This window comes from Solenopsis invicta, chromosome 1 (genome assembly GCF_016802725.1).
Source record: "Solenopsis invicta isolate M01_SB chromosome 1, UNIL_Sinv_3.0, whole genome shotgun sequence".
Classification (NCBI taxonomy): Eukaryota; Metazoa; Arthropoda; class Insecta; order Hymenoptera; family Formicidae; genus Solenopsis; species Solenopsis invicta.
Genome location: NC_052664.1, coordinates 20,652,407 through 20,675,694, shown reverse-complemented (window position 1 = coordinate 20,675,694; position 23,288 = coordinate 20,652,407). Strand labels below are relative to the sequence as shown.

General features: G+C 34.8%; 2 protein-coding genes across 7 annotated transcripts in view; one reads left to right on the top strand and one right to left on the bottom strand.

Moving 5' to 3' along the window:
• The window catches only part of LOC113003148, a 177,949-nt gene that overhangs the window by 15,335 nt on the left and 139,326 nt on the right, over positions 1 to 23,288 (bottom strand). The window lies entirely within an intron of this gene.
• LOC105194827 (1-phosphatidylinositol 4,5-bisphosphate phosphodiesterase epsilon-1) overlaps positions 12,852 to 23,288 on the top strand; it is a 133,669-nt gene continuing 123,232 nt past the window's right edge. Inside the window, exon 1 of the mRNA XM_026131305.2 lies at positions 12,852 to 13,397. The gene's annotated coding sequence lies outside the window, so the exon portion shown is untranslated. The remainder of the gene's footprint in view (positions 13,398 to 23,288) is intronic.

Here is a 23,288-nt window from a genome sequence, read left to right as displayed (position 1 = left end):
GGTTCAGTATTGTTCTGTCTCGATCCATCTCCCGATTTCCATTACCGGCGACATCGAGACATTCCTGGGAAACGTTTCCCCGCGATTTATCGCTCGCCCGTACCGCCGGACAGGTCGTGCGCCCGTGCGGCCAAAGATAATCCCATGCTCGATGCAAACCTTGCGTAAACAGCGGTGTAACAGCGGCGTAGCCGCATTTCGGGGCGACGGGGTGGGCTATACGGCTCGGCATGTTAGCAGGGTAAACTGCATGGCGCTGAAATCTGCCGCAACCGTGTTTGCTTGCGTCCTGAGACTTCGGTAAACCTAGCGAAAGAAAGCATCGCGACCCAGGCCCTTTTTAACTTCCGAATATGGCAGAGACGCGAGTATACGGCTGATCCAGCGAATTTCTCTTTTCTCATTTTTCATGTCTCACGACTCTGTAGTATTATTTTTCCTGATTTACATAATTGCATCGGCTGAAATCTAATGCTAGAAAGCACTTTATATCCAGTTGCTTTTAGCTTCTCTTTCTGGCTCCCTCTCTTTCTATTTACTCTTCTATTTTTTCTTCTTTTTTTTTTTAGTGAGTGAACAAAATGGAAATCTATTTAGTCGTATCGAATCATAAAAATGTTTTAGCAAATAAGTTGATTAAAGAAGAAATTTGCACACGCCGAGTATACGAAGCTTTGAGTCATGCAGCAGTTCGAAATTGGGGAAATGTTGCGATCTCTCTCTCTCTCTCTCTTTCTAGCGTGTTCAATACAAGCGAGAAAGGAAAGTGATTAATAACTAACGATCACAAAGTTTGGAGATCTTGACAATTAAGTGCATGTCTGAGTCAATCTAAGTTTTCATCAGGAGGCGTTCTGTTGTAATCGATGGTATCAGTTATTCAATTAAACGTGAAACTTCATAGACTTACATTGGCGCAAAACGCAATATTATTTCCCACCAATACTGAAATCCTAATTATTATTCCTACAAACATTGTAAAAATTTTAATAGTTGTATTTTGAGTACAAATTTATTCATTTTTTTTTATTCCTTCTTCTATTGTGTAATTAACAATGATCAGTAATCACTTTACATTTTCTCAACAAAAACAATTTTTGACCTAAATTATTAAAAAAATTCATATATTAACCTAAAGAATTAAAATATCAATTTAATTATATCAAATATATTTTATGTACATATATAAATATATAAACACGCATGTATAAAAAAATTATACAGTTCTGGCACTGTGTATGTGCGTCGTCACGTCGTGACACTTTCCAATTTTTAGCGAGTGTTTTGCTAACTTTGCAAAACTTGGAAACATAAAAGAGTCGCGGATGAAGTAAAATACAAAATCAAGCTAACGCAAAATTGTTAAAATATTTGTACTTTCTCTTTTTAGAACAAATATATACTGCAATTGGAGTAAGCCGACAAAATTTCCCTAATTTGTCTCGTAATTAAATATAATCTGTCCAGCATTTAAAGCACGTTGTAACAATAATGCGATTAAAATTTTATTTTAAATTTCTACTGCGATCTTATAACTTTATCGTATAAAGTAATAATAAAACATTTATTTGGCTCGAAATTCTAGAATTCAGGTTAATAAGTTTATATAAATTATATAAAAAAGCTTGGAATTGCATCAAATATTTATTTACCAAAGAATGTTGCAAAAAAGAAAATACGTTATGTATTCGTAGAATTTTTAAATTACGAAAAAAATATGAATTTAATTCATTCGTCGAGTATTGAAAGCGAGAAGTCCATGTATCGCGCCAAAGTCACTCCGGTTATATTTCAATATCGCAAATGATCGATCCTTTGACAATAATTTGTTGAGGATGTCTGTCGTCATGTGTTCGCACGACCCTTTCTTAAATTGCAAGGAACCCCAGAAAATTGAATGGTTCGATATGCCATAATATTCTATCTTGCGCAACACGTGTCGCGCGAATCACATATATCAGGAATACAAATTGTGGGCAATGATGAAGTTTATATCCATAAAGTTTATACACCAAGTCTCTACCCTACTTCGCACCAATCCATCAATCCGTTTATTTTATGAACACCGAGTCAACGATTTGTAATGAAAATACGGGAGGCAAGAGAGGACAAACGTAAAATATACATTACTACACAGAGAAGCGACTTACAGTGCTCCAACTTAATTTATGATAACTTTGTATTATCGTTTTCACAGGATTATTGGATTACATCGCCGTATACATTTCGTGCGAAAAAAATAAATTCTTGCGGACTTTATAAGCATACATATAGCGCGAAAAAGTAAATTACAAATTTTTATACGAAACTCGACCACAAATCGGATAAAAATTGCCTCGCAATAAAATACAGAAAAAAATTTGATTTTTATAATACTAGAAATTTAGAATAATATTTTATCATAAATGTGAGAAATAACTGTACCGTAAAAACAATTCAGTCGTTTCTCACATATAACAAATTATTATGAAAAACTTGATTTTTTCTCTCAGTTTTCAACTTCAGATTGACTTCATTAAATAATTAAAAAGCAATCTTATTTTTTTTTTTTTAATATAACTCGCAATGTAATATTTAGTGTTATAAAATTGATGTTTGCGTCACTGCAGCACTGCTTAACGACTGGATAATCAGCTTCGTTATAATGTACTCATTTATTTTTAGTCAATAGCGTGTTGTAAGTCTGAAAATTTTTAGTAGAGAGATACCCGTAATCAATACTTGAAAACTTCTAAAATCAAAGAGAACATGATATTTACTACAAACATTATATAACTTCGTGATAAATTTTTACTGATTGTACTATTAGTAGTAGATAATATTTGCATTACTAATCAAACTTTTCCTACATATTAGTAAAGTTTATCACGAGAAAAAATAATACGTGTAGCACTTGTCACATATTTCAATAAGATACAAGGAAGCATAACTTGAGAAAGAGAACTGAAAAAAATTGATTAATGTATTTAGCACAAGGTTGGATGGACAACGCGATGCGTAAACTATAGATTGACAAGATTAGGGCCAGATACTTTCGTAGGAATATTATTGTGCCATGACTCTCATTTAAGTAATAAGTAAAGTTTTTCTTCGTCACTCTCTCGGGAGTCCGGTTCGACGGAAGGTCGGCAGGAAGAAGAAAATAGGAGAGCAAATGGAGTGAAGAAGGGAAAAGAGCGAGTCAGGTCGCACGTATATAGGTCACCCATGAAAATAAGTAGAATTCACGATTTCCGGCGGTGACATTAGCGCTTTTGCATTTTCACGGTGGCGCGAAGAACGCGACTCCGTGATATTAAAGAAGAATACAGAAATGGATAAGCTCTCGAGCACCCTGAGATATTACGTTGCTCGAAGCTATGAATAATTTCTACGGCCGACGACAGTGCCGGTATCTGTTGCTTACACTTCGCGGAGCAAGTATTTTCGTCATTGGAATTTTACAATAACTCCCCGAAAAGTGTACGGGCGGCCTGTCAGTTCGCGTAATATTAATCGATAATGGCGAACGTGTATATCATCACGCACTTGTAGTTGTTTCTGCAATAGAGAGCGTAATCGATATCCGAAATAAAACCCGATCATCTAGAACTCATGTAGAGTTACATTCTCGTTGTGCTATTTTTTTTTTTTTTTTTTCATTTACTAACAACGAAATTTTTTGATAATTGTTCAATCTTTTTGAGATCTTGTATCTACAATGCAAAATACAATTGAATTTAAATTTACGATTTAGCTTAATACTTCTTTACTGCATCTTTACATCGACGCTAAATATAGCAATTAGAGATACAAAGAAATATAGAAGTGTTTATTAGCAGTAATATAGAAAAAATATTTAATAAAAATTTTTAATGAAATGGCGAAGAAAAAAGAATCGCATACTGCGCATATCAAATAGGAAAAACCTGGTCCTATTTTTCCAAAATAAGTTTTCACTGATTTTCACATATAAACAATGGATCAAAAATGCCGTTCGAAGTTATGTGTTCATGGTTGCTTAAATCCCATTATTTCATTGCGATTTAATTTTGTCGTCCCTTCGAAATTGAATCGTGTGAACACGATGGTTCCGCGTTTCGCGGCACTCGTCGATTTCGCGAAGGAAAGATCGAGTTTAATAAACAGTTCATGGCCAACGAGCTCGACTATTGCGCAAATTTCTGCATTTCGAAGTGGCACACCAAGGTCTCCTCTCGATTGTCTCGTCTAAATAGCGCCAAAATCACGATGGTCCTCGGCTTGCGAAACAACCAAACTTTTGGATTGTCGAACTTTGATAATGTAAACATAATGGAAACTAAGATTCTCATTACACGCTAATCTTTTCAATTTAACGGCTCGTATAGATTTTGCAAGATATTTAGGGCTGTAAGGTCGATTATCTAGATATTGATAAGCGAGCGGAATAATTATGAGAGGCAGTGGAGCCTCGTGGAGCTTCGCAGAGCAACGGCCTAGAAAACGAAGGAGCTTAAGTTTACAAATCCCGGTCGGCTGCTTTAATTTTTCCGACAGCTTTAGAAGTGGGATTTGATTCGTTTACTCTTGGGTAATGAGAGTCCTAGAAGAGTTTTTAGGAACTGCACAAGGTAGTGTGCATCTGGTGACATTCAAAGCGAATGTCTGGTCAGAGAACTCTAAAGATGTTGAAATGGACTCGGGAGAAGTCACCAATGAAATCGAGGTCAAAGTATCGTCAAGTTAGGTGAGTTGTAGGATATTTAGGGCGGTAAAGTTGATTAGATATTGATAGGATAAACGGAACAATTGTGAAAGGAGTGAAACCTCGCGGAGTAACAGTCTTAGTGCTACGCGTGAGAACGAAGGCTCCAGAGATCACAAATCCCGGTCGGCTCCATCAATTTTTCCATCGCTTATAATTTATAAGCTGAGGATATATTTGAAGGAGAATCCCTTAATCTTTAAAGGGCAGGAAATCTATTTTTAAAATCTTGTAGCTTTTCCTTAAGAATATTTATTATGATTTATTGTATTTTTTAGCTAAAAATATGACACTGTTTCAGCTCCACAATTCTCCATCCTGTAAAGATTAAATATACTATTTTATCTTTTTGTAGTAATATTCGTTATTACTTGTTATATTTCTTCTGTTTGTAATATCGGTGGAAAGTACTTAATTAATTCAATATTTTAATTAAAATTTAGTTGAAATTTTAATAAATTGATTATTAAAAATACGTAGGTGCATCAATCAAGATTCGAAAATAATTAATACGCTTTTAACAAAAGTTTAAAACTTTTTTTTAACAGAGTGCTAAAAGAAAAATATAGCGTAGTTATATGGAGCGTCCTGTCAAGTATTCAGGATGCATGAATAGTTCGCTTAATAACTAGAGCAGGAAGCAAAGCTGCTGCATTATTTATCGTCACTTTAGTCTCTCGTTTGATCCGCGTTTTGTTATACGACAATTCTTTATTCGGCTCATCTTCAAAGAACAATCCAAAGTAACATTTCAACCATCTTTACGTTCTGACAAACCTTTCAATTTATTGTACAATCGAATAAACATTTTATGAAAAGAGTGAATAAATAATTAAACAATTAGAATTTTACAATCTGTGTAAAAATGTTTTAAATTATCATAAATTAACTTCCAATACATCGATTTTCTCATTTTTAAGAAGTTTGTAAAAAGAAACTGCTAAATAATTACATACATTAAATAGGCCACATAAAAAAAAAATCTGTATGCTGTTTTAATATATGAGCAGCATCTTTTTAATTTTATTTTTAATAACGAGTAAAAAAATTAGAATAAGAATGATTTCTCTATTGTCGCAATGGGAAAAGATTTATGACTTCTGTATCTCCAAAAATTCTCTAATTAAAACTTTATCTCAAATACAGTAAACTTTTGTGCTCTCGAAGTCGTCGCGTGCTTTTCTTAACGGGATAATTTATTTGAGGAAGAGGAATATTAAGGAGACGCTAAATCTCGTAAGTACCTTTGGCGAAGTGGCGTGCTAATAGCGATAACGACGAAAAGCGAGCGAAATAGCGCGATATCGAAACTGAATCTGTGGTAACGAAGCGCTATAACGGGTAGATCGATACGCGGAGCGAGCCCTTTCATTTATCCGGCGTGTTTCGTCGCACTCTGCATGTGACTCTAGCGGAAAGTTTCCAACGAGAGCGGTGCCGTTTATAGGACGCGTAACGCGGTCGCATATTTTGCGGCGGCAAAATCGCTCCTTCGAGATCAAAATTGCGCGACGGCGCCGATCCCACGGGACAATATGAATATGGCAACGTAACGCGCAAAGACCGAGGGAATAAAGTAACAATAAAGATCCGAGACGAGACGCGGAAGCGGCTGTATTTATTTTACACCGAACGACAAGGCGAGACAGCCGCCGCCGCCCGAATTCGTTCCGTTTTCGCGAGTTTCTGCCAATTTACGTCGTCGTTAATTGCGCGCGATTCCGTACAGAAGCGAAAACGCGTCACCAGAACACGGGATGTCACGGGTAAATCGATCGAGATTCGCTGTGGAATCATCATTATATAGGTCACGCTTTGTAACGTCTCGACATGTTCATGGCACATCGCTTAAAGGGGCTTAAATTTGACATCCGCATTGACTACTCGACAATCGTAATGCTTTGCGTAATATTGCTACGAGTGATTTCCCCGTATTGGCATTATTATTGGAATTATGTGCCAATGAAAATTATCGCATCTAATTTGTCGCAAAGCAATCAGAGAAAGAGCCGACGTACGAGGTAATTTGTCACATGTATTTCCGGTTAAAGAAACGTTGATAGAAGATTTTATATTTATAAAATGGTATAAAAAAATCTTCTCTCGTTTATTGATTAGAGAGAGAGAGAGAGAGAGAGCGAAAGAAACTCTGAAATTAAATGTCCTTGTACTGCCGATTTTAGTGATGAGAATTCCGTTGCGGGCGAACGAAATTGCGATGGAAAAGCGAAATCGCGTGACGCTAAGTACACCGGTGGAAAGAGACATTTCGAGTGTTGTGCATTGAGAAGAATTTTTATGCTGTGGAAATTCCCTTTTCGCGATACGAGAACAAAGATCCGTTCTCGTATCATTTGATGCAAACGTGCGCAGGAAAATGTCGATTGATATTACAATCGTTTATTAACGATCGTTTGATGATCGTTTAATTCTGATTATAATTGCGTTAATGAGGTGATATTTGAAGCTGTTACCGCAAGTCTGAGTGAAATTATTTTCAACCACTATTCGCGTTGCATTGGTACTAAAACTCAAACATTAAATACTAAAGAGATAAATTTTATTTGTATTAAAAACTAAGCTTTACGTTTCACTTTTAAATTACACGTCAAGAATAGGATTACCTACATAAATGCTATAAAATTCAATTTTTAAATACGTGATACTTTTTAAAATACCGTAAAAAGTGAAAAACAGATATTCTCTTAAAATGTCTTTTTTCCAAATTTTGATACATAATATAAAGTATAAAATAATATAATATTTCTCTCGGACCTCAAATATATTTCAGTCAAATATTTGAAATAGCAATTTTACGTAATTAAAACCGGATAAAAAGTATTTATAAATTCAACACGAAAATGATAATAGGATTGTCAATATTATTACCAATTTTTTTTCCTAAAGAAAATTACGCATAATTTCAAACATAGGAAAAGAGACGAAGGATTATGACATCAAAATTATTAATCAAGCAAGCTGCATCATTCAGTACAGAAGATACTTGTTAGAATATTAACACATTATTGGAAATCCTCCTGAAACTTCGATCGCTTGCTATGTAAAGACGGAATGAGAAAGAAGATTTGGGCTAGATGGAAAAAAGTTTTAAAGTCCCTTCTATCGATCGCTATGGTTGACCAACTTCATTGCTTAGCTAAAATAAAATGGCTCGGAAGCAAAGTTTTTTCAGGAGGGTCGCCCAGACCCCGTAATGTTTAAGGGTTAAGAAGCTTGAAAAAAATGTGATTTTACGATGATTCATACATCACAGGTAAAACATGGGTTCAGAAAATTAGGGTTGAAGATAACATTAAAAAAACTTTCCTTTATCACACTATTTTGTATCGTCATCCCTGTGATTGCCTCTCGTGAGAAGAGTAGTGACCCTCCACGTATTTTTTTGCGGTGTGCGCTTTTCACAGTTTACCCAGATATACGGGATCTACAATTTTAACACCGGTTTCAAACGGCCTGGGTGGAAGGGCTCTCATGGCAAGATAGGTTTCGATGGTTTGCCATTGCCTTTCTCGAGAGACAGCGATCGAATGAAATTCGATGTTTCTGACCGGATTTGAACCTAGGCCTTCGATAAAAAAAAAAAAAAAAAAAAACCGATGCACAACCCTCTGCGCTACGATCGCACACAAAATGTGTATTAAAATTTATATAAGAACAAATGTATACTGACCTCTTATTTTTAAATAAATTATATAAATATATTTATAAAAATTAATATTTATTAAGCTGTATTGAGAAATATCAAAATTCAATTAGTTTTTAATTAATTTAAGATATAAATACAAGATATATATTTGAGATAAATTTAAATTTAAATTTAGAATAAATTAAGATATAAATATACGATATAAATATATTTGTTAAAATTAATATTTATTAGTTTGTATAAAAAAATATTGAAATTCAGTTAGTTTTTAATTAATGTGAGATTTATATCGCGCACTACAGATAAATCTCTTGTATAAATTTCCTGTATTGCATAATACTTTTGCATTTTTTTTTTTTTTTGTAGAGTTAGCCTTAAAAATTTATTTTTCAGTTTTGATAAAGAGGCGTTTGATTTCATTTACATATAAAAGTCGTTCGAGATAATAAATGTCCAAAACCACAGTGATAGACCCGAGACGATAAACTGGTGACACGTGGAAAGCAATTTCGGGTCAAGGTTCGTGTAGTCAACTATATTGAGGTACATGGACAACGGATCGAGAGATTGCAAAGGCGAAAGTTTTGCGCGATACGTTTACAAGCGCGCCACGGATGCTGCAGCAATGCGCTCCATCGTAGACGAGCCGACCGCGAATGCAGACTCTCCTTCCCTTGCCAAGTATACCGATAAAGGACTTTCGATCGCTGTCAACGTGTCAACGATTGTTTTACGTGTGTCAGAGTTTATTAATTTCTGATAAGATAATTCCGATATTTCTCATTTGCGATGAGTGTTAAGGTACAAGCAGTATCGATTTAAATGCAGACGAAGACGAAGTAATTAGTGAGAAAATTCATTATTTTATCGATTTGTAATTGAACATATTAGCTCGAGAAGCGTTTATCAATAACGGTTCCAATCTTCTGTTTATAATTTCTGCTTGTAATTTCTTGAAAATCTTTCCGGTATAGTAAATGTTTATCATCCGAAGACTTAATTTATATAAATGGCTCCATTTAATCTGCTAATGTCAACAAATATATGTATATATGGTATTGTTGTGTAATATATAAAACTTTTTATGTATAAACATATTAAATTATCATATATATTTTATAAATATAATTATATAAATTATATATAATTATATAAAACATATATGTATTTTATATATAATTATAAAAATTTAGTCAATAATTTTTCTAAATTATTGTTCTACGTAATCGTTCGTTAGACTCTAAACAACTCTAGACAAAAGCCAACAGTAAAGCAAATTTGATTGTTAATTCTATCAATATATTATATTGATATTGAGATAATTTATTAATTAAAAAGGATTAATTAAAAGCAATTTAACAATTTTCGCGGAATTTTATTTCCTTTTTCGTATTTTTGTTTCTTTTTGCTTCGTTATAGAAAATCAAGGATTGCTTTTTCCTTTCAGCACTTGAGTATTGTTTATTATTCTAGATATGACGACAATGTCGATTCTTTCAGAAACAATTGTCCACCTGCGTAACATCTGTCGTAGGTTTCAACGACCTTCTGACTATGATAGCATGCGAAAATGGGAAATGCCAGAGATCACTGCTCTCTCTCTCTCTCTCTCTCTCTCTCTCTCTCTCTCTCTCTCTCTCTCTCTTTCTTCTCTCTCTCCTCTTCCTCTTCTGCATGAAAACGTCGCGCGATAACTCGTATGTACGATGTTGTCATTCAAGAGGAAATGGAGTTCCAAGATTTATTCGTGATATCCCGGCGGGTCGATAAGCTTTATTATTTGTGCGCGCCGTAGCGAGAGATCAGCAGTGGAATATGATAAACATTTTTGTCGCCGCGCTCAAAGCAGATTACTTCCGACATTTCTTGGTTGGTCTGCATCCCTCGGGATTCGATCACGCGATCAAAGGCATTTTCCTATCGAAGAGGCACGCGGATCACGCATTGTGATAAAGCAGTTTCGACGAGCACTCGTTTGCTTTTACAAGAATTTCGAAATATAAAATAATACGCATTATTCTCGAGTCGTTTAAAAAAAAGAGCCGTTCTCTCATGCTGCACTATCGGACCATTAAACATGGAAATTGAATTGAAACAGTACCGTAAAGGATGTATAGAGTTCTTAAATCCGTTTTAAACGACTATGCATAAATCGCGTCAAAATAGAATTCTACAATTTTACAGTACAATATAAAAAATGTTTTTTATATAAAAAAAATATCTTACAACAAAAAAATTATTTACTTGATGGGTTCCTATAGTTTATTTACTTGCAATCAAATTAAAGATTTTTATATTCAAGATTTTTTAATTAAAAAAAATAATTTAATTAATTATATTATATTTATTAATTTAAGTAATATAATAATGTTATTAGTTTATTTATACAATCATTATTTAAATGTAAAAAATGTAAAAATGCAAAATGATATATGCTGAAGGTAATACGTCTATTTATTTTAAAGTCAATATTTTTACTTAAACAGAATAAACAAATGCTTGCATCAAAATATATGGTTTTAAAAAAATGTATTTTTTTCATTAACAAAAATTTTCTCTCAGTGTACATATTAAAACACAACAAATAGAATTATAAATTTAATTCTAAAATCTGATGCAAATTATATAGATCATTCAATTATATAAATCATATTTTCCAAAATGAGATTTATTTTTAGTAGCTTCACGGTTGAAAGCGTTTCACTATTGTTTCATAACTCAACGAAAAGCGAAATCTAAAATTGCATGCTGCACCGAAGCAATTGCGCGCTAAAGGTAAGTATATGTAGAAATTTTACTTTTTCGTCTCACGTTCGTTCGGTGGCACAAGCTCGATTATATTAATTCGATATAATTACCAAGTAAAATGATTTATCACGGCTGAAATTATATTACGTTAAATATTATATTTTGCATCTAACTGGTAAAAAGAGCCGAATGTTACGTGTTGATTATATTATGCGCTCGGCGTAGCGCATTTCACGTACGTCATTCTTTATTAATCCTTTTACATTCTCTTTGTATTTTATTCGCGTGATATAGTGAATAAATAACGTTAACGCCAGAGAGAAAGCAAACTCGGGAGGGCAAGGCGAGCTCTTTTAAAGGGGCTACAAATCTTACGCTCTCGTGAACTTTAGACCAATTTTAGCGATGTTAAAATGTCGGAAAAATCGAGTCCTTTATCTCGTTAACCCCTTTGCGGTAAACAGTAAGGCTACGAAGTATCTTCGAGGTAGAATTCTAATTTTTGCTACATCAATTATGCAAAAAACTTTTTACCCGCGTGCGCGCCCGGGATATATATTTTATATTGCCGCCGGATGAATATAAACCGCACGGTTTCGAACGGCGCGGCGGCGTGCCTGCATCGAGCGCAGCTTCTATCGGAATTACGACAGCACGTTTTAACATTTGTTACATTTATCGCCCTTATATTTAATGGAAAACACAAATTAACACATGCTCGTGTAACGGCGATGAAAAATTGCCCCTTTTTTTCAATCCCACGAGTATAAATCGCGCTCTACGCGGTTATAAATGGTAGGGAAATCAAATAATGGGTGTAGAAGCGAGCGAATATGTATGCAATAAAGCTGTAAATTGGGACGTGAGCGGAGCGGCGAACCTCGCGCGCGGTTGCTCGCTGAGGACGCCTTAAAATATGCACTTGTCGCTCGGTGAGAATCCTCGAAATATACCGTCGCCGCGCTCGACGGGAGATCCTCAAATACACGCCGGCAATTTTCAGGACGTCGTCGTTGTCGTTGTCGTCGTCGTCGTTCCCGACTCGGATTACCACGTGCGCAAAGCCAAAGGGTTCGGTGGCTATTCCGGACGCTCCCGTAAGCCAGTCATGCAATTAAAATCCGTTCAGCCGGCAAAAATGCCGAGAAGGGTTAATGAGCAGCGCGCGTATCTCGAGCGAACGTTCCCATGCTCCAACCGCACGCGATTACCCCCGTTGTTTATCCCGCGGGGCACGCGTAAAGAGAAACGGGGGACGAAGGGATGTGACGGGGGGAGGGGGAGAGGGTCGCAGCCTCCTTCCCGGGAATGAGGGAGAGAAAAGAGTTCTCCGCGTCGTTCGAGCCGTTCGAGCGCGAACGGAAGTGGTTATCGATGCGCACCGGAAGCTCGCCGTTGGCGCCCGCGTTGTTGTCGTAAAAGAAAGCCCCCGGGGGCCCGAGCGCGCTAGGGTTGAGCGGTGACCAGTGGCGAGAGAAAAAGACGAGGATGCGGACGAGGAAGAGCAGAGAAGAACAGGTCGGGCGTGTGTGGAAGGAGGGGGATGAAGGGAGGAGGAAGGTTGCCGCGAGGGCGCCGAGAGGGGGTTAAAGGGTGGTCGTCGCGGAGGATGGCCGAGGGCGACGGAGGGCGGAAGATAAAAGGACAGGAAGAAGAGGTGACCCTCTCCCCCTCGACGGACCAGTCCCGACGAGGGTGGGACGCATACGGTAGATCGCGAGCGAGGGGGTTAGCGCGGCGGTGTGGCACCGACGCCGACGTCGAGGTTGGGGTGGACGTACCGCAGGAGAGGGGCGCCATTATATTTGCGCAGGGCCGTCCAATAGGGCGCAGTATCGTCCCGACCGCCGTCGCGTGCACACGTTGTATACTTGTGTCTGGACTTGTGAAACTACCGCGCGTAAAACCACCGCCGTCGCCGTCGCCGTCGCCGTCGCCACCTCCCCCTCCCCCACGTCCACGGTGTCCCGCCGAGGGTGAGATCCACGCGCGACGCGTAACTCGTCCTCTCCTATCGTCCCTCACGTATCCGTATCCCGCCACTCTATCTTTTTCTTCCAAAATCACTCTCTCTCTCTCTCTCTCTCTCTCTCTCTCTCTTCTCACCACGTTCCGTACGTTCTTCATCTCCCGATCGCCGTCGCGCGTCGTCGCAACTTTTACTCGCCCGCACGCAGTATAAACAACAACGGAGAGAGCGCGAGAGTCCGCCCACGCACGAGGGTCGCAAGTGGAAAGTGTTGCGCTGCGACAAAAGTGAGTAGATAAAGTGATTGCGCTTAATGTGAAAGAAACGAAGAGAAAGGACCGGGGGTGGGGGGGAGGGAAGAAGAAAAGCATGACGGGAGGAAATCCAAAATTCCCTTGTCCTTTATCCCACCCTCGATTCTTCAACCGTTTGGAACCTCGGACGGTCCCGGACTTTTTATCCTCTTTATCACGTACGTGGTTTCTGAGTGTTTCACTTTCACGCAACGCGATACTCGTACCGCTCCGGTCGTCGACGAAGCGGCGAAGACCCCGGATTAATTGAGAATTGCTCCGATTAATCCACATTCCTTTCTACGTGAAGGCACGCGAAAGACTTCGGCGATATTGGAGGCGGAGATTTAAACGCGACATAGTGCGGGTTCGGCAATTCTCGTGAGATTTATGTGCAGGGATTGAAAGACAGAAAGAGAGAGAAAATCGGCAAATTTACGATGACTTCAGCTACAAAAAATGATTGTGCTTACAAAAAGTAACATGTTTCTTTAAAAAAAAAACCGGTAATTTGAGAGGAAATTTCGGATTTTGGTATTACAGATAAGAAGAAGTAATTACATTTATATAAAAACTAATATTTTTCTCGATGAGCGTCGAAGATTGAACTGAGAAAAATCGCACGATTCCATTTCACGTTTCGATCGATTTCCGATTTAAGGATGTTTTGACCATACAAATTATGGACTAAAAGTCATTGAAATTTAAAAACTGAAGGCTTCTCTATGTTCTTTATTTTCGTAATAAAAATTTTGGTAGCAAATACCGGAATTTATGTCCTAAAACTAACTGCAAAGAGAAAACCAATAAAAAATTTGATTTATAATAGTTCCTGCAACGAAAATTATTATATTTTGCTGAAGTTTTAAATTAACAACTTTCGAACGAGTAAACGGATCTAAATGAATTTTTGCTCAAATATTTATTGGAGTTTTATTACTATATGTACAAATTTGTATTTAATTGCTACTTCTCCATCAAATTTGTAAATAAACATTCCAAAACGCGATTTTATATATAAGAATCAAGTGTAAATAAAAAAATTAAATAACTTTTAAATCCATAAGTGAATTGTGCTCAGAGTTTACATAGATACTCAAACGTAATATTAGGATATTATGACACTTTATAAATCGTTTATATTTTGGAAATGTTTTGAGATATGACCTATACATCCTTAAATCGATTAACTTTTCGCTACTTGTAACACGACCCATTGTCGGAGAACACATTCGATTACGCGACTACGCAATTTGTTCTCTACTATTTTCAAACGGAGATTTCAGAGAAATTCGTGATACGTCGGAATCTTTTAAATTGCCGACACTCAATGTCGGGAAGGAGGAGGATAACTAAAATGTCAAGTTGTGTTAAGGCAGAATGTGAAATTAAGTGAGAAATTATGATGTTATCTCCTTACATTTTGGAAACTTAATTTGTCCAAGTCCTTTAATTCGTGACATTAAGTATCTCTGTAATTAAGCCTCTCATCAAATTTTCACCAGGAGAATATCGATTCCATGCTCCCCAAGGAATCTATCGTATTTGAAATGATGGTCCATCTCATATATTGTAAGTAATGAGTAATGAACTTGAAATTGCTTCTGGGTAATTGGCAGACATCTGTCTTATAAATGGGTCAATGAAATAAAGAGACACTTTTAATTTTTAATTTATCGACAATTTCCATACAAGTCCGAAAACTGTTAACAAGTTCTTATAATTTTCTACGTTATTCGTTACTTCATTATACCTTAGTGTTATCGATCCATAGCTTCCTTATGCATTTAGCAATAATTGAACATCTTGCTTTTAGACTTTAACATACTTACTTCTTTCTAACAAACTTAAAATTATGTCAGTAAAATACAAACTTAGTGTTAAATTTACATCGAGAAAATGTGGTCTAAAATAAATTTTATTTTGATTAAAAGCCGATTTACTATACTGGAGAAAAGTCTCTTGTTGCAACATTTAGAAATCTGGCAGATTCACAACCAGTATGTCTATTCAAAATCGGACGTATTAGAAATCTAAGTAGGATTATAGAGATTTATAATCAGAACGTTTAATAGACTTTACTATAATCTTATCCGATTATAGTGAAGTCTATTAAACGTCCTGATTATGAAATCTCGAGTTCTATTATAATAACCAGAAATTCTACTTAGTTTCACCAAAATGCACTCAATCATATATGTTTTGCTGATATAATAAAATCATTTTTTCAGTGTGAATATTTCAATTTTTATATTCACTGCAACTATCTAAAATCTTTGTCTTATGTTAATCGCTTGTATAAATTAAATCGTCGAAATAATTCAAATTTCTTAAGCGCTAAAATGTACGTTCGTTTCATCGTCGTTAAAGACGAGAAATTTGCCAAGGATGCGTGGGTGTCTTTAAGAACTTTATCAGCGCGTAACCGTAATTCGAGTTGACATTTTCGCATTGCGTGAAAGTTGTTAGATTAAGAGACAGTATTTTCAGTGCACCTTCTAAGAAAATGGTTGATGCGAACTAGATAACGAATGTCTCCATATCTATCGTGGCATGAATTTGAAAAACCTTCGTCCAGTATAATAAATTTTTAAGTACCTTGGACCTTTCAAAACTAAATTGTAAAATAGATCCCATTATGCATGTATCATTATAGCTGTCTTGAAAACTTCGTGTAGATGCATATCTCTATAGACACAATAGTATAAATTTTTTATGTAGTAATAACGTAAAGTTATTTGTATTAATTATTAAAATGTTATGCAAGATTTTATAATGCTTTTAATGCAGTATAAATAATTAGGCATTTTTTATGTGTGGTTGTGTTACGTATAATTTTTGTGTTTTTATATTTTCCACAATTAGATTTATCTATATCTACATAATAACATAAATATACATGTAAGAATAATAATAATATAGATACAGTCAAGACTAACTATGAATTACATAGATCGTGTAGAACATTAAATTTATTTATATTTAAATAATCATTTTTAGATACATTAAATAATGTATTATCTAAATATTTCCTTAGATAACTTATTATCCTGTTCTTAATTTAACCAATTTTCGAAGACATAAATAATCAAAACATATAAAATATTTTTTTATTATTTAGACTTGTATAATACATTAATTTCATAACTAAAAAAAAATTAGTGATGATAATTAAATTCTAAGAGCATTAGTTAGAAAATATTATACAGTTAGTACAAGTATTAGCAAAATAAATTCGTGTGACTTTAGAGGAAATTTTATATACTTCTTCAAAGTATATAAAATCACACGAATAAATATAAACACTAAGATCTAGCTACCGTTGAAGGCGTTCTTGTTTAAGTTGTGTTGTCATATTATCGGTCAAAGATTTCTCTACTTTATTATCAAAATATTTATTTTTTCCTCAATTATACTTCAATTACACTTTTTTTATGAGAAAAATAAGGTATTTTTTGTTGATATGAAAAAAATTCTGTTCTATTTTTGCACGCTTTTCGTTCTGTCGTATATTGGATTCATTTTGGTTTAATTATATAAAATAAAGCCGGTTTTATAACAAAATTGGCTTCATTTCACTCCTTTCAGTTTACTTATTTTTTTATCTGTCTGCGCGCACGAATGTTTGTGATATTTCCATCCAATATCACAGAATTTACTGCCAACGCTGCATCTCTGCATCCTAATAGAATTATGCTCATTACTTTGTGACATTAATATAATGGATATTTGTATCTCATGTTAGATTTATGATAAGAATTTCTGCAATGTAATACAATTAAGAAAAAACAATTATGTTTGTAACGAGGGGGAATTCACAACCCAAAATTTTGTACACCAATGCCGATTTTTGGCATTGCTGTAAAACACTGCCGACATTTTTGTACACTGCCGACAATGCTTATTGTTAGTCAATGCCTACAATGCCGTCAATCCTATATTAAAATTAAGGCAATGCCATGCAATTATGAACACTACCGCGTGCCCATTATCATACGCCAATGCCTGCACAAGAATTCTAAAGCTTTCCCGAAGTATTCAAAATTTTTGTGCTCAACTCCATGATCGAAAAACCGACTCTGAAGTGAGCTCACCACTCCCCAACCACTGACGACAATGCCGTCAATATTATAGGTCACTGCTTACTTTTTTCGGCAGTCCACTGCCGAAATTTTGTACACCAATGCCGGCTGTGAATTTCCCCTCGGTTTGTAATTAATGTGAACACAGGTCGACAAAATGCTTACTGCCTGTTATTATTTGATCATTTATGTAAAGTAATAGAAATTGTACGAAAATATTATATACGAATTAATTCTCGAGATACGGGAAGATTTCGGATAATTTGCATATTGCAATCCAAGATATGAAAATCAAAGCTCATAGTTCATTTTCATTAAAGGTGTACCTCCGTAACAGGAATGTCAGCACCAATTTACGGATGCTTATTTAGGTCAACTTAATGCCACCTTTCTGACTAATAATGGTCAGTAATATTAATAACGTGTTATGCTTTCGCGTGTGCGGGCAAATTGTAGCGTTACCCGCACGTCATTATTACATAAAAGCTCTGAGTTATAGTGCGAACTTCTATTTTAGTTAATTAAAAATGAAGCCTTTCTTTCGAGCGCACGGCCGCGTTTATCTCGCGGCGCACGCATGCGATCTAGTTAGTAATTCTGATAACATCCGCTGAGAAAAAAGATATGGAGCAATATCACGCGTAGACTTGCTTTTTTACAACTTATGTCGCTGATAAAAACAACACCGTACTTTTTATTCCACGCAGAGAATAAAACATACATTCTTTTAAGTTCGAAGAATTTTGACCCAATTCTCTCGTAAGTGAGGAAATGAGAGATAACAATTACATAGAAATTAAAAAAAAATGTAAATAAGGTTTTATAAATGGTTATTATAAATAAAAATAAAGAAATGTAATATATTGGAAACAGATATATGTATATGTATACATTATACATCTATACATATAATATAATATAAAGCTCAAATAGTTACCATAAAGAACTTGTTATATTCGTTTTCAATATTACATTTCTTGAAGAACAAATTTATATATAATAAAATTTCTACTAACAAAGTTGACCTGAAACTCGGAAACAAGGCCTTATTTATATCGCTGATACTTCGCGGTAACTTGTAGAAGAAAATAAAAAACGAAGTTTACAATAGGGAAAATACCGTCTATACTATAGTTCTATTGAAATTTTTATTCAGCAAATATTGATATTATAAATACATACCTATATTGTTTAAAAAAAAGATTTATATAATAGGTACTTAAATTAAACCTATAAAACTTATTTATCTGAAAACACATAATTAAACTCTATATGTAATCTTTTGATAAAAAGTGTACATATTTTTACACATAAATCTGCCTTGAATAAAATGAAAAAAAAAAGAAAAAAAAAGATTAAAAAAAGACAAACGTAATCAATTTCTCAGTGTAAAGATAGTACAACAGCATATTTTGTATATCATTAATTTAAAAATCGTGAATCTATTTATGGAGTCCGATCACGTAGCTATCGTTCAATCAATTGTCGGACACTTTAAAATGTTGCTAATGTTATGCCAATACTTGTGCTAATGTTATTTAAGATCGCTGTAAGAAAGTTAACGCATTGAAACGCATTTATAAATTCTTTTTATTCAATTACTAACTGAAAAACAAACGTGCTTTGAATATATCCGTGACGTCGTCGGTACGATTGGAAAAGTTTCGAGGATACACGTTTCTCATCTGCCTCTTCGAGAGAATGATAAGAATTTACATCGACATGCGGATATATCAAAATTGGATATATCAATCTTTTATTAGAACTCTTTGTACGCTCCATGCTCTAAATGCATTTATGGAAATTGATATTGCATGGGGAAAATATACTTTAGCACGCGCTCACTCACGAGCTTCTCATCATGATGACAAAGTTGCTAAGCGAAATGCATAATTTTTTTATTAAAATTCTATACGAACTCATCGCAAACTTTGAGAGATCGAGCGGTTTCGTGTTTGGTTCACATAATTGACCGAGCGTATTTAAGTTTAAATCCGAATCGTTTATCCATTTGTCGCCAAAGTAAAATGTTGCTGTGTATCTGCTATGCCGCACGCTGGGTCAAAATTCTGAGTGCGTTTTGCAAGAGTCGCGCGTATTTTGTAAAAAAAAGGGCAACCATGCAATTCGTTGCCGTAATTGGATTGGCCCTAGTCGAAATTAAACTCGTCTGTTTTTATTGACATTCCTACGGAAACACTCGATACACGGTTTATAGAACGTGCAGTAAAATAGGGAGAATGGGGAGATATGGGGTTTTCGTGTTTTGCCTTTTTAAATTCCTCGTAGAAACGAGAAATGTAATCGAATTTCTTTCTATTTGTCTGATCGCTACAGTAATCTTGCAAATTTACCAATCTTGGCCACGTCGTTACGTGTCGTACTTTTCACCATGAGCTTGTCAATTACGGTATAACTTGTCGGTTACAGATTATCTTAAACTGTTATTCAAATTAAATTCTCTTTTGAACTTTCGCTTAAGGAGCTACTTAGAACCGAAGGCCATTCATTTGTCTTTGCACTCTCTTCGTCAAGCAAGCACGCTGTAATTTACCCTTACAGCGGCAAATCGAATTAATCACTTACGCGTTATTTAGTATAGAATATAGATCGCGTGATAGAATATAGATCAAAGATGAAAACGATTTCTAAATTATATACATGTATAATATAATATATAATATTGGAATGCATAAAGGTAATGTAATTATTGGATTTTATTCGATCTTGAACTCAAAATTCACAATCATACATCCAATTTTTCAGTTTAATGAAAAATATTAGTGCGTTTAATGTAATACATGAACATGCATAAAATAATTGATTTTTAGAATTAAATATCCACAAAATTCTTACACCATAAAAAATATTTATGCTTGTTATAAAATTTATCTTAACAAATTTTATTATTGTAAATTTATTATAATATTTTGTAAAACTAAAAGTAATCGTTTTGCGTTTCTAATGTGCACAAACAATATGAAGACATAAATAATTTAACGAGAGATTATGTGCATGTGTGGTTTGCGTCTCAAAGCTTTAATAGATAGTTATTTTCCATGTCTTAGCAGTTTGTAAGAAGACATTGAATAATTTTGCGATTATGGTATATTGTAATAGATGTACTTCAATATAAAGTTCAATGAATTCTATCTCACATACGGATTAACCGATCCAATCGGTCAATTCAGCGGAAAACTCCGTTTTCAGTTTGGCTTGAGCATCCAAGTAAAACGTAATTTATTTTCCCGGAGCGCAACGTTGCTCGTCTCCCGATGTTCCTGTGGGAATGTCGTAAAGAGAAACGATATCTAACATAAGCAAACACGTTCGAGAGACATCCGAAGGTGCTGGTACGTTCATGCGGAACGTGTAGGGTAATCTTGTAATTACTATGCAGTAGGAGAAGGTAAATTGATAATTGCTGTGCATCAAGAGAAGCTAAATTGCTAAATTGCTAACTGCTGCGCCAAATATAAAGCGGACACAATCAAATTTGCGCGGTTGTCAGCAACAATTTAAATGGCCATTCGCGATTGGCTATTTGCTTTTTGAATTATTAAATCAGTTTTTTTTTCGATTTTGACAATGGTGAACAACGCTTCGTTGGCTTTAGAATCACACGCAAACACATAACTTTTACGTTTATACATATCTAGAATTACATCAGTTTAATAAAATTATTATTAGTATTAAGAAAAAATGTGTAGCAGAATTTTAAAATTTTGTTTCTTTTGCAATTTCTTGCTTAATATAAGAAATTGTTGAGATACAAGTATAATTCTTCCTATCGATATCGCTCGTGCGTAATCTTTCATTAGATACTAGGAATATTAGACAATTTTTAATGCGATGTTGTTAGACATTTTCTCGTTATTTCAATATTACCAGTTCTGCTTTGCTTTAAAGTTAACATCGTTGCTTCGCATTACCTTTGTTCGCGTAAGGAAAATTATTTTATGCTTCCCGCAGCGTGTAACTAAATCTACGTTATTATTCTACTCCGCGTACCAAGTGCAACTCTTATTCTTCTGTTAAAAATTTAGAAATCGATAATTTTTGAAAAATGTATACAAAACGGAGGAATGTTGCTTTCTATTTTTATGTGTGCAACAAGAAAAATGATTGCGCAAATTTATCTATCTCACTGAATATAACATAATATCGTGGCGAGAATCTGAAACATGGATTAATGGAGTTTCTCTCGCTCTTTGCGAACTTCTCTCGATAGCGTTCTCTCGCGGGAAGATTTCTTTTTTAATTCGATACGCCGTTTCCAAGAGAGATGTAACTTACTTAACCGCAAACTACTCGATTGTGAACTGCGCACTGTAAACCGATACCAATATCGATATAACGGTTGAGAACAGGACCGTTTTAATATCTCCGCGCGCCAGCCTTAGATATTTTTGTTTTTGGAAGCACCGCGTTGCATGCGACATATATTAAAATGTATTCTCTGCATATATGTATATACAAATTCGTTTCCGATACAAAGAATAATTCTTTTCATTTTTTTTTGTTTTTTTTTAAGAGAATAAAATATTTGTTTTAAAAACTAACATTGATGAGAAATTCAGCCTTTAATATAAAAAAAAAACAAATAAAAAAATCAAAATATATGCATAAAATTAAAGTTTATATTTTTATAACAAAATATCTGAGAGAAATGATTTTATTATATCAACAAAACACATATGATTGAATGGTGAAACCAAGCGAAATTTGTGATCGTTATAATAACACACTTAGCGAAAAGTTTCTTTGAATAAAAAAATATTTGTTTGAATCAAAGAAATTTGTGCATTGATATACGGTTAAAGAAAAGTTTCTTTGATTTGAAGAATTTTTTGTTGTTGTTTCTTTTATTAGAATTGAAGATGTAGTTTGATTGTACAACGCAAATATGTTTTTAAATGAAAGAAATATATTTTTAAAACTAGAACAACTAAATTATTTCTTATATTTTTGTCAGTCCTTCCTTTGAATTAAAAAATTATTTGATTAAATTCGTTTATTTACTTTGGAAAAGGCTAATAATATCATTTGTCAAAATCAAATAAACTTTTATTTACCTCAAAGGTATTTTTATTTCAATTTAAAGAAACTAAATTAAGGAAACAATTTTATCAAATTAAACTTAACTTATCTCTAGGTGCAGAATTCAAGATTATTAGAATGTTTGATAGACTTTACTATATCCGGCAATTCCTACAGGATTTCTCATTCGTTTTTGAACAGATCTTGATTGAATCTATCTGATTTCCAATTAAGACAACAGCATTGCAGCAACAAGAATCTTTCTCTAGTGTAATAGAGTTGTATTTCACAGCAAATATATTTTACCTTAATAGTCAACTTTTGATAATGTCAGAAAAATTTGAAAAATTCGACATTGACTTTTCTAAGTCTCTTCTCTCCGTATTTTTCAAAAGAACACGAATTCACATACAACGTTCTTCGCGCATATGCAAACGAGATATACTTCTGACGCACGGCAATTTGGTAACAAGATCATTTCTGTTCGACTTGAATAAAATTCAGGGTTAAAGGCGCTGAAAAGGCTCCGCGCAAACTCAACCCTTACGTTTCCGTCACTTCGACAATACGAGAGAAAAGTAATACGCCGAGCGAGTTCCCGGGCAAAAGTGCCGCGATCGGTGAACTTTAACGAGTCACGCGACCAGGTCGATCGGTTACGAACCCGTCGAGAGCGCATTCGCGAATTCCGTTCGACTACGCGTCAAACGTCAAGGGAAAAGGATGCCAGAAGAAAGACTTTTCAAGTTTACTGACACTTTTG